The sequence below is a fragment of the Ovis canadensis genome, chromosome 20 (assembly GCF_042477335.2).
Source record: "Ovis canadensis isolate MfBH-ARS-UI-01 breed Bighorn chromosome 20, ARS-UI_OviCan_v2, whole genome shotgun sequence".
NCBI lineage: Eukaryota > Metazoa > Chordata > Mammalia > Artiodactyla > Bovidae > Ovis > Ovis canadensis.
The window spans coordinates 49,694,051-49,710,079 of NC_091264.1; the positions used below are offsets into that span (position 1 = coordinate 49,694,051).

Genomic DNA, 16,029 nt, shown 5'->3' on the forward strand with positions numbered 1-16,029 from the left:
CCCTGGGCCTCAGCAGGGGAGAGGGAAACACTGAATAGGCTGAATATGAGATGGAGCTGACACTTGACTGACCTGGACTTGTGAAACCCAGAGTGATGGAATGTGTGGAATGGCTGCAAGGTGATGCAGGAAATGAGGGTGCAGTGGAGTGTGGGTGACGACAGCCCCTGGAGGAGGATGAGCCAGATCACCTTTGTATCTGCTATGGTCTCAGCCTTTGTGTCCCCCAGAAATTTCATATGATGAAACCTTGATTCTCATGGTTATGGTAACCCTAGGTGGTGCCTTTGTGAGGTGATAGAGTTATAAGGATGAAGCCTCTTCAATGAGATGAGTGCTTTTATGTATAAGAGACGCACGGAGCTCCCGAGCCCTCCCCCCATGTGAGGATACAGTAAGAAGTGTGTGTCCAAAAAGGACCCTGCATGACCACACTGTGGAAATCCATTTGCATTGCTTTTAAGCCTGTGATATTTTGTTATAGCAACCCAGAAGGACTAAGACAGTATCGTAACAATCTTAGACAGTTCAGTAAACCTCATGCTATTTATACAAAGCTGCAAAGCACTTATCTTGTCAGGTGAAACATTGTGATAGTTGGCTGACAGTTCGTGGCTGGCTTTCATAAAGAATCCTGAGAATTCAGTCTTCTTGGTAGCATGACCAGAACCAGGAACAATTATCTAATTCTTTGATTCTAATAACTTGACCCAAATAATTGGCTGTGATTCTTACAGAATCTCTTTATGGTCTTCTTTGTAATGACAGCTTCTGCTATTTTTGACTAATTTTAATAGTTGTTTCATTCTCTCAATTGTAGGGGTGGATTTTCTTTTGATTTTCTATTAAATGAAGATAAGAAATGTTAACAAACTGCCCTCTTAGATTTTGACATCTCTGCAGAGTCTGTGTTTATTTTTTTAAGAGGAGACCCATTTAACAGAGCATGCATTAAAAAGCTGTAAATTTCAAAGAAGCGTGCTATGGGTTAGATCATTATGACCGCCTCAGAGATGGATGGGATGGATGTGGATTTAGCACATTTTGCAGATTCACCACACCAGGATCTTTGTATACATTTCAAGTTTATGTGAATCCCTGCACAGGCATTTGAACAGGTTAATCAAATGCAGAATGACTCACATCTTCATCTCTGGACATCAGGGATGGGAGTCCTGACCAGTAAATGCAAGCCTTGTACATCTTCCGCCTTACTGGAAAAATAATCTGAATACCCAAAAGGTAATGACTTTTTCTGTGCTTTATTAGTATTTGCTTATGTTTTTTTGCTTCTAATTATCAAATTAAGATTTGGGGAAGATACACCAATATAAAACTCTCTAGATATGGATTTTGGAGCCAGCCTATGAGAAAACTATTAGGAATCTAAAAAGTAGAAGCATAAGTCAAGTTTAGTTTTAACTTTCTCTTTTCTTCCTTCCACTTCCATCCATTGATTTGAGGAGAACACAGAAAGAAGACAAGTGGAACTTCAATAGCAGCTTTCCTGTAATACTTGAAGAAAATTCTGCTCTTGGAATTTCTGTTTTCTAGTTCTCTTATTCTTGAAAATATTTCAAATACCTGTGCCAGGAAGAGGCAAGCTTTTGGTGGAATTGTGTGCAATGCAGGGAAGGCTGCCCATGTCAAAAATTGCAGTGAAATTCTGATTCCTTTACGGTAGAATCTATCACTATGAATGCCTGCTGATGCTGCTGCTAAGTTGGTCAGTCGTGTCCGACTCTGCGCGATCCCATAGACGGCAGCCCACCAGGGTCCCCAGTCCCCGGGATTCTCCAGGCAAGAATACTAGAGTGGGTTGCCATTTCCTTCTCTGTATGAATGCCTAGGCTCCTGCTTTATGTAGTTGCAGTCTAGAATATAGAAATCACGAATCTTTTTCTTAGAAAATGAGATAATTCCAAACTCTTTAGGCATTACAGTTGGTCACCTCTTTCATTCATGAAGAAAACGAGAAAGCCCTCTGCAGCATGCTCACCTGGCTGAATTGCCTCTCTAGGAGTGCATGAAGTTTGTATGATTTTTTAATATTGTCTTTGCCGCTTCATAGGATAGCATCTGAGACATCTTTCATACTCCACAGTATCGTAACTAGATGATACACGAGTCTATGCCAGGAGTGCAGTAACATGAGTATCCACTTACTAAGGTCTTCATTCTAAGCAACCATAAGAAACAGTTTCATTAAAATAATCATAATTCAGTGGTTTTGGTAACATGTAATCTTTGCTCAGAGCAGCAGACCTAATAAAGCTTGGTTATTCCTATGTGTATGCAGAGATTTTTGAAGGTAGTAAAAGTTGCGAAAGTATAAAATGTAAGCTATTAGTTCACACTTCACAGAATTATCAAAAATCTAAGTTATTTTAGGAACTAATTCTTCTGATGAGTTATAATTTATAACATGAAGAATTTTCTTTTTTCCTCTGAAAGTCTACCACCACTCAGTGAGTTCTTTTGTGTTTGTATATTTGCGTGAGAGAATCTAAGTATGTATGGCAAGTCAGTACGTGCCTGCAGTGCCTGACCCAGGAAAGAGGGATTCCACCTGTGCCCACGTCATTGTTACCCAGTGATTCATTTGTATTAATGAATCAGGTGAGTCATTTGTATTGATTTTTTATGTTTGTGATATTTTTGATATTTTGATATTTGTTTTATGATATTACAACAAAGAGACAAGGAAGAAGATGTGACATTCCTAACAGGCACTCTTTTCTCAGTTGATCCCACACCAGCCTCCTGCTGATCCCAGAACAGTCTGTTTTGTTGACATGTGTCTGGGCAGAAAATGGCACCGTGTTGTCTTTAGTAACAGCATCAGTGGGATTCACAATTTAGGGTTTTCCCCTCTAGTTCACTACTACTAGCAGAATTGAGCCTGAAAATCCCAGGGGCTGAAGATCTCTAACTAATATGCTTGATTTCTTTACAACCATGAACTGTTTTTATGGTAAAGAACAGAGAACTGAGTAGGATTAAATATAATAATGCACATAAAGTGCTTAGTAAAATGTGAGGCCATGTAGTAACTCTCAATAAACTTTAAATTTAAGCTTATTGAAAAACCCTCCTCCTCTTCCTCTTTGGCCTTTTTCCTTTACTTGATCATCCTCAATATTAATGAGCTTAACAGAGGAAAAGAATGCTGGTATCATTAAGAAAGTTGTAGAGAGAGTGTGTTTTAATGGGGGATGCATGTGAATATATTTGAAATAATGTTAGGATGAAGGATAAGGCAGGAAATCAGAAATGAGAGATCATAATGATGAAAATTTGTAGCTGCCATAAATGATTGAAGCTTGATATGTAAACTGTGTTACCCTCAGAACAGAGGTAATTGTTGTGGCCATGAGAAGCAAAGCAATGTTAGATAGGTCATTGTGGGGGAGACATACAAATTAAGAATAAAAGGTGACAGAAGAGTCATTGAGAATGACGAATGAAGGAGGTGTCAGAGAAGTAGAAGCAGAATCAAGAGAGCCTTGAAAGGCAGATGCGGGGCCTCGGGTGGTGCAGCATAGGATTCCGAAGTAGGAGTCACTAGTAATAGTGAGTACTCAACACTAGGGTGTGTTTCTTACATATTTATGAATTTTGCAATCTTATATTTTATACATGGAAGTTCCCATTCATTTCCTGTTTTCTTACAGAATAGTGTCGAATGCATTGGTTGAACTAAAGCTTCTGCATGGATGATTTATAGATCTGTTATTTATTTTGCTACTACAGATCTTTAGTCATCCCTTGATTTTGCTCATGCTTCATCAAGTGCATAATATAATTTCTCTTCAATTGCTTACGGTTCCTCCACCTTTTTCTACATGTACAGTTACCATTACCTCTAATGATCTGAAGCCTGGTAAGCTATATACTGTCTCATCTGATACTGTCTCATCTATATACTGTCTCATCTCATGTTCATCTGTTTGGCTTTTGCTCTTTCTTCAGGAGTATGGAAGGAATTGGTGTGGCAGCTCTTGGTGGCATTGATATAGTACTGTTTTCCCTGGGCATATTGTTCATCCTGAAAGTGATCAGGCAATTAGTTAGGGTTGTTGGACATTCAGTAGATGAACCCATTACCAGAACATTAACCTATGTGATAGACATGTAATTTTTTTGATGGGGAGCATCACAAAATTTGAAAGTCATTTGTTTCCTACTTTTTCTATACATTGTCTCTATAAAAATGATTTTACATCTAACTTTTCTAAGTTCAACCTTTTCCCTTCTCTATTTAATCATTATCTTTTTCTTTCATTTTTTAGTATTTGAACCAAATATAGTACTTTTGTACCAATACTTGGTGCTTCCCAGGTGACGGCAGTGGTAAAGAACATTCCTGCCAATGCAGGAGATATAAGAAGACTCAGGTTTGATCCCTAGGTGAGGAGCATCCCTTGTAAGAGGGTATATTAGCATACTCTGGTATTCTTGCCTGGCCAATCCTATGGACAGAGGAGCCTCTTGGGCTACAGTCAATAGGCTTGCAAAGAGTTGGACACAACTGAGGTGACTTAGAATGCATGCATGAACCTGTATTTAATCATTTAATCTCTTGTTTACTGTGGGTTAGAGCCAATATATTCCCTTATGAGGAGTAATACAGTTATGACTCTGACTTATCTCTGAATCCACCTGCCAAAAACTTTAGTGTTCATCCCAGGTACAGAATACAATGTTGTTTATGGAGACAAAATGGTGCAGCAGAAAAATATGGCATAAAGTTATAAGAAACACTAAGCAATGGACTGAGAATAGTAAGAGTAGAAAAATCTAACTAACACATTGATAGAGAAAAACTAATCTTTAGCGAAAGTTACGCACATTTCAAGAGATTCCTTGGGAGAGTTGGAAAAAAAATGGACAGTCAAAAATGGAGGATGAAACAAAAACTAGTGATTAAAAGGAACTATGTGAATTGAACAGAAACCTTTAGCACTGCTTTTTATTAGCTGTCTGCTCTACTGTGTGCTCCTTGATTGACCTAAAAGAATGAACATACAACTTTCGAATACCTTCCTTAGAAAGAGAATAATTGTTTCCAATTTTAAACACCCCTTCTACTGTAGCTCTAAAGTTATTCACTGCAAATCATTAAACAATAATTTGTAGCATTAAAAAACTACCATTATTTGTTTTTGTGACCAGGATTCAGCTTTGTTTAACATGTTCCATCCACACAGTTCACTGCAGAGCAGTTCTCATTTATTGGCTATTTACTCTGAGCCTGGAGAAGAAAGCCCAAAGAGAATTGAAGGACCAGAAAATCAACATGCTTCCTTTTCCCCAGTCCCACCTAAAAGTGCTTTATGTCAGGCAGTATTGTGGACTGAATGTGTGTTCTTCAAATTCATGTGTTAGAACCCTAACTGCCAAAGTACTGTGTTTTGAAAGGGTTGCAACTTTTTGGGATCCCATGGACTGTAGCCCACCAGACTCTTCTGTCTATGGGATTTCTCAGGCAAGAATACTGGAGTGGCTTGCCATTCCCTTCTCCAGGGAATCTTCCAGACCCAGGGATAGAACCCAGGTCTCTCACATTGTGGGAAGATTCTTTACCATCTGAGCCACCACTAAAGCCCCTTAAGGTTAAATCGGCCCTTAGGGTGGAACACTGATCCAATAGGTTTAGTGTCTTCATGAAGCGAAACACCAGAGAATTACTTCTGTGTCTCTGTGTCTTTTCCTCTATCTCTCTTCCCCACCCCCTACCCTGTGAGGACTCACAGAGAATCCAGCCTGGAAGGAAAGAATTTTTACCAGAACCACACCTTCCTGGTGCCCTAATCTGGGACTTTTAGCCCCCAGAACTGTAAGGAAGTAAATTTCTGTTGTTGATTCCACTGAGTCTATTGTGTTCTTTTATGGCATTCTTGGCTGACAAATACAAAATCATTTATTTCAAAAATTTACAAAAGGAAATGAATGAATGGAAATTGACAAAGTTATCCTACTTCTTAGGAATCTTAGAGATTTCACAAAACTGATCTTTTCTTTGATTTCCACATCTTATGAGCTGACGGCTTCTTTGACCTAGAGACTCTGCTATTTGAAATTTGGCTGATGCAGCCTTCTTGTTTAAAGTATAGTATAGCCCAGTCAGTTAAGCGAAGGTACCTTCTGGGAGCCTGGTGGGCTACATAGTCCATGGGGTCACAAGAGTTGGACACGACTTAGCAACTAAGCCACCACCACCACAGTACTTACAAACTCATTGAACATTATGGTGGAAAGGTTATGGAAGTCGTGGGACAGCCTGGCGGCATCAATAAACAGGTCTGTAATTTACCCAGAGTTTTTTTTTTTTTTTCAATAATTGTTATATGAAGAAGGGTTAATGAGTTGATATGGAGAAGGCAATGGCACCCCACTCCAGTACTCTTGTCTGGAAAATCCCATGGATGGAGGAGCCTGGTAGGCTGTAGTCCATGGGGTCGCTAAGTCAGACATGACTGAGCAACTTCACTTTCACTTTTCACTTTCATGCTTTGGAGAAGGAAATGGCAACCCACTCCAGTGTTCTTGCCTGGAGAATCCCAGGGACAGGGGAGCCTGGTAGGCTGCCGTCTATGGGGTTGCACAGAGTCGGACATGACTGAAGTGACTTAGCAGCAGCAAGGGATTCCAGGGGGATGTCAAAACGTCAGAACAGCAGAACAGGCATGAGTTGACTGGCACAAGAGCAGATTTGACATGACCAGCAAATGGAGCAGGCAGGACCCTGCTAAAATAAAAACATGAGCCATTCTGAGATTATCTAGTCACCTGAGGTTATCAAATCCATCCTGCGGAGGGAAGCCTTCTCTTTCCCTATAGCTCATAGCAGGAGTTGGTGCTGTAGTAGTTGGGGTGGGAAAGGAGTGTCTTCTGTGTAAATTTAGACAGATGATGATATTTGCACAGATAGATAGTTGGAGAAGTAGGTTACTCCTTGTAATTTTATATTGCTCCCAGAAGTACTTCTGTGCTCTGCAAACATTTGGCACTTAATTCTGAGCTAGAGTGTCTAGGCCATTTTTTTAAAAAACAGTTTAATGTTGGGACTCTGCAGACTCTGGCAGCAAGGCCATCTAGGAGTTTGTAATTTTTTTCACTCTACATTGACTAATGCTTAAATTTTAGACACTGAAATGACAAGAAAAGTCCAGTTGATCTGTGTGGTTTACCATCATGCTGGGGTAAGAGTAAACATATAACTGACTGATCACTACTTTTGAGTACCAAGAGAATAGTAAGAGAAAAGGATACTGTACCTTGGATCTGCTCACTCACCTTAGTAACCCCATGCATGTGTTTGATACTTTCCCAAAAGCTTTAAAACATCTTAAAATTTGTGTTTCACAAGAACCCTGTGAGATAGCCTTAATCTTCACTAAGATCATCAAGCTCTGTTAATGAAGATATGATGACTTGGAGAGGGCAAGTGATTTTCCCCAGGTTCCATTATTAGCAGATGCAGGTGACTGGGCAGATGTCACATCACACATGCCTGTGGGCTCTTGGTCTGCATGTGTGTAACCAGGACCACATCCAGAGCTGTGATGACTCTGCTTAAAGAGAAAAATATTTTGTCTTTGACTGCAAAACAGCAGTGATCCTAGAACGTTGGTTTTATCCACTTGTTCTGCTCTGTCTATAAAACACTCACTGTTACAGTCTCTGACAATTATCAGTGTGGGGGCCTGGTTCTCCTGGCTAGCCTTTCTTTTAGGCACCTTGACAGCTCTTCTACTTTTATGCATCTTTAATCTTCTCATTACGTTTGTTTCTTCAAGAAAATAGCAAATATCTCTCCAAATGGTAAAACAAGAATATTACCTGGTCAGCACCCAAGACAACATCATTGACTCTGCCAACAAGGCCTACCCTTTCCTGACTTGGACTTTTTAGGGACAAAATTTATCTGTCTGATGTGGAGTACATCCTGACAACCCATAGAACTTAGTTTTTGAACAATCTCCAAACATCTCCTTTTTGATAGTAGAACTAGACCTTCCTGCTTCAGTGATGTATTGTAATATTTCAGAAATTATTCCTGGCCCTGCCTTTGGCCAACAGAAGCATAAAATCATAGACTCTTGCAAGCATGATTTTAACATTACTCTTCCTGTCCATCCTTTGTAAGTAAGCAAAATTTAAGACTAAAGTGAGCAAAAATTGAGTTTGGACAAGAGAACTGATAAAATAGAGATTTTATCCTCCTGAATGAGATCTTAACATGATTGTTTTTCCAATATACCAGAAGAGTGGTAATTTAATTAAGGATAAGATATCAACTAGATTTACTAGATTTTCTCTGTTCTTATTTAGTTTAAAGGGGCATAGTATCTAAGAATAAAATGGTTATTTAAAATAAGGTGATGAAAATAAAAGAAGTGGTTTTCAAAATGAAGACATAGAAGTTGGAGAAATTTAGGACTATCTCTCTCATCAACTAAAGAGCTTATTGTGACAGGCAAGGAGAATAATAGCTTGTATAACATAGAGGTATTTGTGTTCATATATTTCTGCGCATTTATACATGTCTTATGCCTAAATATATATTTAATTCCTTCATGGAACTTGGACATTATAAAATTCAATTTTATAAGAGCCACTAAATATAGCAGAATATCCTAATTCTAATGTGATTGATCTTCTGTTGGTAGATGACTGACTATATGATTTTTTTCTGTTAAATTGTTATTCGTGTGTTTGCTTTGGTAGCACATATATTTAAAAATGGGAATAATACTGAGGAGATTAGCATGGCCCCTGCCCAAGGATGACACACAAATTTGTGAAAACTTCCATATTTTTCCATAACAACTTCGAGGGGTGGGACGGGAAGGAAGGTGGCGAGGAGATTCAAGAGCAGGGGGGACATCGGTGTACCTACGGCTGATTCATGCTGATGTTTCACTGAAAGCAATACAGTATTGTAAAGCAATTACCCTTCAATTAAACATCAATAAATTTAATTATTAAAACTTTTATTGAGGATCATATAACAGGTTCAGATATTCATTGTATGACTAAAGAGGATCTGACTGGAAACTGATGGTGCCAATTATCATTGGTTAGTGATTCATTAACTTTATAGTTGAATGAGAAAAGTAAACTAACAAACACTACTGTCATGATTCAGTGCCATAGCAAGCTATAATCCTTGTCTGTGTTCGCTTTTAGGTGGTATAGTGCCCAAACTTTGAAACTGAGCCTGTTCCCAGAAGCGCAGTCATGAGTCCTGCCCAGGGTTTTTGTTCCTGATGCTGGAGGCTTCTGTTCGCTGGTCACTAAGGCCCAAATTTTCTCTGCTGAGCATTCTCTGGGTCTATCACATGCAGAAGTCTTTATATTTTGGTTTTCTAATTTGATTCTCTTATTCTTTTGATCAGACTACTAAGTCCCTTTACAATTTATTTTTCAGACCATCTTGTGCTTTGATTTTTCTGATGCTCATCAGTGTATTTGCTTCCATGTCTACCTCTCTGAGTAGTTTTCAGCATCTACATAAACCCTACCCTATTCTCTTACTGCCTGGATTTTGGTGTTTAGCATCAGCATATTTTATGAACTTCATTTTCTTTCTGGTGCAGTTTCTGGTACACAGTTTAAGCTGGCTGGCTCCCATCTGACTTGTTCGTGTTGTCTCCAAAAATTAGAGAACTCTGTTTTCTTTTGAGGCAGTACTTCCCCTTGTTTTAATACCATTGCTAATTTTCTATGTTTTCACTTCCTGCCTCATAAGCTTTGTCTTTCTCAATCTACTGTAACTTAAGTACTATGTGTCTCTATGTTGGTATTAATATTTTAAATAAATATCAGCCTAGCATACCTGAGAAGTAAAGGGAATAAAATTACAATAGTATTAGTAAGAATACATTCCCCCAAATTATAATCCAGTAATGCTCCCAGTTTTAACTGACTTTCTATCCATGTATTGTTGATGTCCCCTACTCATTTTTCCTTATTAGGCGTTTCAATTTTGAAATAGAATGTAGAAAACAGTGGAGTGGAAAATCCTAAAAATCATATGGGGTCGCACAGAGTCGGACACGACTGTAGCGACTTAGCAGCAGGAGCAGCAGCAAGACTAAGTATGTAATTATTAGTTTTTTATAGTTAGTAGGGTATTTTTAGCACATATAGCTCACTGTAGGGTGATTGCTATCGAGTGAAGGATGTATACTGTGAACTGCAATCACCAAACACATGATTGGAGATAAAGAAAGCAATGCCAGGAAGACACAGGCTTCTGTTCTGGTAGGAAAAACTTACAGTGTCTCTCATCTACTGTCTACTCTTCAGATTTTTCAAAACACTAACTCTTCCTTTGCTCATTTAATAATTTGGGTTGTTTGATTTCTTTTCCTACTGAGTTGCATGAGTCTCTTCTATGTTCTTGGATATGAAGCAAAAACCAAATATATGACTTGCAAATATCTTTTATTGATTCAATAGGTTGTCATTTCATTTTATCGATGGCTTCTTAAACTATGTAGAAGGTTTTGAGTTTGATGTGGTCTCACTAGTTTATTTTTGCAGTTCTTGCCTTTGCTTTTGATGACTGAGTTGTTTGAGATGCTTGTATTTCAGAAAGCAATCCTTTATCAGTTGTTTTATTTGCTATTATCTTCTCCCATTCTTACCAAAAGACACAGACTGGCTGAATGTATGCAAAAACAAGACCCATATATATGCTGTCTACAAGAGACCCACTTCAGTTCTAGAGACGCATACAGACTGAAAGTGAGAGTATGGAAAAAGATATTCCATGCAAATGGAAATCAAAAGAAAGCCAGATTGGCAATTCTAGTATCAGAAAAAATAGACCTTAAAGTCAAAACTATTATAAGAGATAAAGAAGGACACTACCAAATGATCAAGGGATCAGTCCAAGAAAAAGACATAACAACTTTAACTATTTATGTACCCTCATAAGCATACCTCAATACATAAGGTAAACACTGACAAAAAAGGGGAAATTGACCGTAACATAATAATAGTAGGGCATGTTAACCCCGCACCTATACCAATGGACAGATCAACAGAACAGAGCATTAATAAGGAAACATAAGCCCAAAAGGAAATATTAGAGCAAATAGACCTAACTGATATCTTCAGCAGATTCCATCCAAATGCAGAAGAATACACATCCTTCTCAAGTGCACATGGAACATTTTCCTCATATTGGGTCACTAATCAAACCTCAGTAAATTTAAGGAAACTGAAATTATATCAAGCATTTTCTCTGACCGCAACATTATGAGACTAGATATCGATAATAGGAAAAAATAAAATTAAAGAACACAAACACATGGTGATTAAACAACACATTTCCAAATAATGAACAGGTTACTGAAGAAATAAGGGAAATCAAAACATTCCTAGAAACAAAGAACAATGAAAACATGATGATCTAAAACCTACAGGATGCAACAAAAGCAGTTCTAAGAGGGAATTTATAGTAATACAAATCCTACCTCAAGAAACACATTGAATTGAAAACCTAGCTTTACATATCTTTAACTCTTTTTAAATTTCTCTTATCAATGTCTTAAAGGTTTTGCATAAAATTTTTCAGCACCTTGCTTAAGTTTATTTCTAAGTGTTGTAACTTTTTTTGATGCAATAGTAAATGAGATTGTTTTCTTTATTCCGCTTTCTAATATTTCATTCCTTATGATTATACAGTGGAAGTGAGAAATAGATTTAAGGGCCTAGATCTGATAGATAGAGTGCCTGATGAACTATGGATGGAGATTTGTGACATTGTACAGGAGGGATCAAGACCATCCCCATGGAAAAGAAATGTAAAAAAGCAAAATGGCTGTCTGGGGAGGCCTTACAAATAGCTGTGAAGAGAAGAGAAGTTAAAAGCAAAGGAGAAAAGGAAAGGTATAAGCATCTGATTGCAGAGTTCCAAAGAATAGCAAGGAGAGATAAGAAAGCCTTCCTTAGTGATCAATGCAAAGAAGTAGAGGAAAACAACAGAACAGAAAAGACTAGAGATCTCTTCAAGAAAATTAGAGATATCAAGGGAACATTTCATGCAAAGATGGGCTCAATAAAGGACAGAAATGGTATGGCCCTAACAGAAGCAGAAGATATTAAGAAGAGGTGGCAAGAATACACAGAAGAACTGTACAAAAAGATCTTCACGACCAAGATAATCATGATGGTCTGATCACTCAGCTAGAGCCAGACATCCTGGAATGTCGTAAAGTCCAGTGGGCCTTAGAAAGCATCAGTACGAACAAAGCTAGTGGAGGTGATGGAATTCCAGTTGAGCTATTTCAAATCCCGAAAGATGATGCTGTGAAAGTGTTGCACTCAATATGCCAGCAAATGTGGAAAACTCAGCAGTGGCCACAGGACTGGAAAAGATCAGCTTTCATTCCAATCCCAAAGAAAGGCAATGCCAAAGAATGCTCTAACTACCACACAGTTACACTCATCTCACACACTAGAAGGTAATGCTCAAAATTCTCCAAGCCAGCCTTCAGTAACATGTGAACCTTGGACTTCCTGATGTTCAAGCTGGTTTTAGAAAAGGCAGAGGAACCAGAGATCAAATTGCCAGCATCCGATGGATCATCAAAAAAGCCAGAGAGTTCCAGAAAAACATCTATTTCTGCTTTATTGACTATGTCAAAGCTTTTGACTGTGTGGATCACAATAAACTGTGGAAAATTATGAAATAGATGTGAATACCAGACCACCTGACCTGTCTCTTGAGAAACTTGTATGCAGGTCAAGAAGCAACAGTTAGAACTGGACGTGGAACAAGAGACTGATTCCAAAATAAGAAAAGGAGTGTGTCAAGGCTGTATATTGTCACCCTGCTCATTTAACTTATATGCAGAGTACATCATGAGAAACGCTGGACTGGAAGAAACAAAAGCTGGAATCAAGATTGCCAGGAGAAATATCAATAACCTCAGATATGCAGATGACACCACCCTTATTGCAGAAAGTGAAGAGGAACTAAAAAGCCTCTTGATGAAAGTGAAAGAGGAGAGTGAAAAAGTTGGCTTAATGTTCAACATTCAGAAAACAAAGATCACGGCATCTGGTCCCATCACTTTATAGGAAATAGATGGGAAAACAGTAGAAACAGTGTCAGACTTTATTTTTCTGGGCTCCAAAATCACTGCAGATGGTGATTGCAGCCATGAACTTAAAAGATGCTTACTCCTTGGAAGAAAAGTTATGACCAACCTAGATAGCATATTGAAAAGCAGAGACATTACTTTGCCAACAAAGGTCCATCTAGTCAAAGGCTATGGTTTTTCCAGTGGTCATGTATGGATGTGAGAATTGGACTGTAAAGAAAGCTGAGCGCCAAATAATTGATGCTTTTGAACTGTGGTGTTGGAGAAGACTCATGAGAGTCTCTTGGACTGCAAGGAGATTCAACCAATCCATTCTAAAGGAGATCAGTCTTGGGTATTCTTTGGAAGGACTGATGCTAAAGCTGAAACTCTAGTACTTTGGCCACCTCATGTGAAGATTTTACTCATTGGAAAAGACTCTGATGCTGGGAGGGATTGGGGGCAGGAAGAGAAGTGGACGACAGAGGATGAGATGGCTGGATGGCATCACTGACTCGATGGACAAGAGTTTGGGTGAACTCTGGGAGATGGTGATGAACAGGGAGGCCTGGTTGCTGCAATTCATGGAGTCTCAAAGAGTCAGAAACGACTGAGTGACTGAAGCGAACTGAACTAAACTGAATAATTCATTATTGATATATAGATCAGCAACTGAGTTTCATATATTGGAATATAGTAAAAATAATGTATGCTACATCTTTAAAGAACAGACATTTTCCCACAAATGAGACATATAGATGGTCAACAGGTATATGACAAGATGCTCAGCATCACTAATAATCAAAGGAAATTCAGATCAAAAGCATGAGAGATATCACTTCATACCTGTTTGAAAAGCTAGTACCAAAAATGTAAGAAATGACAAATGTTATTGAGGATGTGGAGAAAAAGGAGTGCTTATGCACTGTTGGTATGTATGTATACCAGGGCAACAACCATGGAAAAATACTGTGGAGGATCCTTAAGAAATTTAAAAGAGAATGGATATGTGACCCATTATCCCACTTCTGGATATATAGTCAAAGGAAATGAAATCATTGTCTCAAAGAGAGATCTGTATTCCAGTGCTCACTGCAGCATTATTCACAGTAGCCTTGTTATAGAAACAACAATCTTTCAACAGGTGAATGGATTAGAACAATCTGATGTGACCTATATAGGTAAATATTATAAAGCCATTAGAAAAAGAAAGAAATCGTTCCATTTGTGGCAACATGGTTGAAACCTGAGGGCATTATGCTAAATAAACTAAGTCAGAGAAAGACAAATGCCATTTGATCTTAATTATAAGGAGTTTCAAAAAAAAAAAAAATGGAACTCAAACTAGAAAAATGATTGTCCAAGACTGGAAGGTAGGACAAATAGGTAGAGATTTTTAAAGGTTAAATATTTTCATGTATAAAAAATTTATAAGGTCTGAGTATCTAAGTTTGAGCTTCATGATCTAATCAGGAGATCTAATCATGAGATTGAACAAGCTCTGGGAGTTGGTTATGGACAGGGAAGCCTGTGTTGCCGCAATCCATGGGGTCACAAGGAGTCAGACACCACTGAATGACTGAACTGAAGAGAGTGGATCTTATCTCCTACTGCTAAGTCACTTCAGTCATGTCTGACTCTGTGCAACCGCATAGATGGCAGCCTACCAGGCTCTCCCAGCCCTGGGATTTTCCAGGCAAGAATATTGGAGTGGGTTGCCATTTCCTTCTCCAATGCATGGAAGAGATAAGTGAAAGTGAAGTCATTCAGTCATGTCCAACTCTTAGCAAACCCTTGGACTGCAGCCTACCAGGCTCCTCCGTCCATGGATTTTCCAGGCAAGAGTACTGGAGCAGGGTTGCCATTGCCTTTTCCAAACTTATCTGTGTTCTCCTCAAAAAGCCAAAGATAAACATGTGTGCTACTGTTGCTGCTGCAGCTAAGTTGCTTCAGTCGTGTCCAACTCTCTGCAACCCCATAGATGGCAGCCTACCAGGTTCTCCTGTCCCTGGGATTCACCAGGCAAGAACACTGGAGTGGGTTGCCATTTCCTTCTCCAATGTATGAAAGTGAAAAGTGAAAGTGAAGTCGCTCAGTCATGCCCGACTCTTAGTGACCTCATGGACTGCAGCCCACCATGCTCCTCCATCCATGGGATTTTCCAGGCAAGAATATTGGAGTGGGGTGCTAATTGCCTTCTCCAACTTAACACAAAGGGAAACTCATTTCTAATACATGCACAAATGGGGGTGGACAAGATGACAGAGGGGTAGGTGGAAGTGGGGTACACCATCTCCACCCATGCATCAAGAACATCTAAAGACACAGCAGTTCTCACAGAAGACCAGGTGAATGCTGGCAGGACTCCCTGACTACTGAGAAGGAATATCCGGATCCATATAGAATTCAGCAGGACAAAGGAAAAATGGGACAAGGAAGAAGGGGAAAGAAGGAGCAGAGCAAGTGGGACCAGCCTGCACCTGGGAGAGGAGGAGCTAAAGCGCACGGGAGAGATCCCTGCCTCCATGGCCATCCACTGGGATGGGGGAGGCATTTGAAGCAGTTGGGGAGTGAACTCACTAATCTGTGACAGTCTCAACGGAGTGAGAACCACACAGACAAGCCATGCTGCAGCCTTGCATACCTCGGACACCGTTGTAAGTCCACTGGTGTCCAAGAAGCTGGGAGCTGGACCCATGGGGATTGCAGAATGATCCCTGGGTGAGGACTCCTGCTGACCTTGGGCAGTCAGCCAGATGGGATGGGATGGTGGAAATCTGTTTCATGGAATGCTTCTTAAAGCCGTGAGGCCATAAAAGTAGGGTTCAACTGCCTGTGGAGTAGAGCTATCTCTTTCTCAATGCGGGTACCTGTAGGTTGAGCAATAGAGAAAGATTTCAGCGAGAGTGGTCCTTGAGTGTATGAG

The 16,029-nt window shown here is 39.3% G+C and overlaps 1 non-coding gene and 1 pseudogene across 1 annotated transcript; one reads left to right on the top strand and one right to left on the bottom strand.

The window, feature by feature from the left end:
• Nucleotides 1-1,052: 1,052 nt before the first annotated feature.
• On the bottom strand, nucleotides 1,053-15,801 carry LOC138425184 (placental prolactin-related protein 3-like; annotated as a pseudogene).
• Nucleotides 8,716-8,826, top strand: LOC138426116 (U6 spliceosomal RNA). Its single transcript, XR_011251540.1, has one exon. It is a non-coding gene; the product is annotated as a U6 spliceosomal RNA (small nuclear RNA).
• Nucleotides 15,802-16,029: the final 228 nt, after the last annotated feature.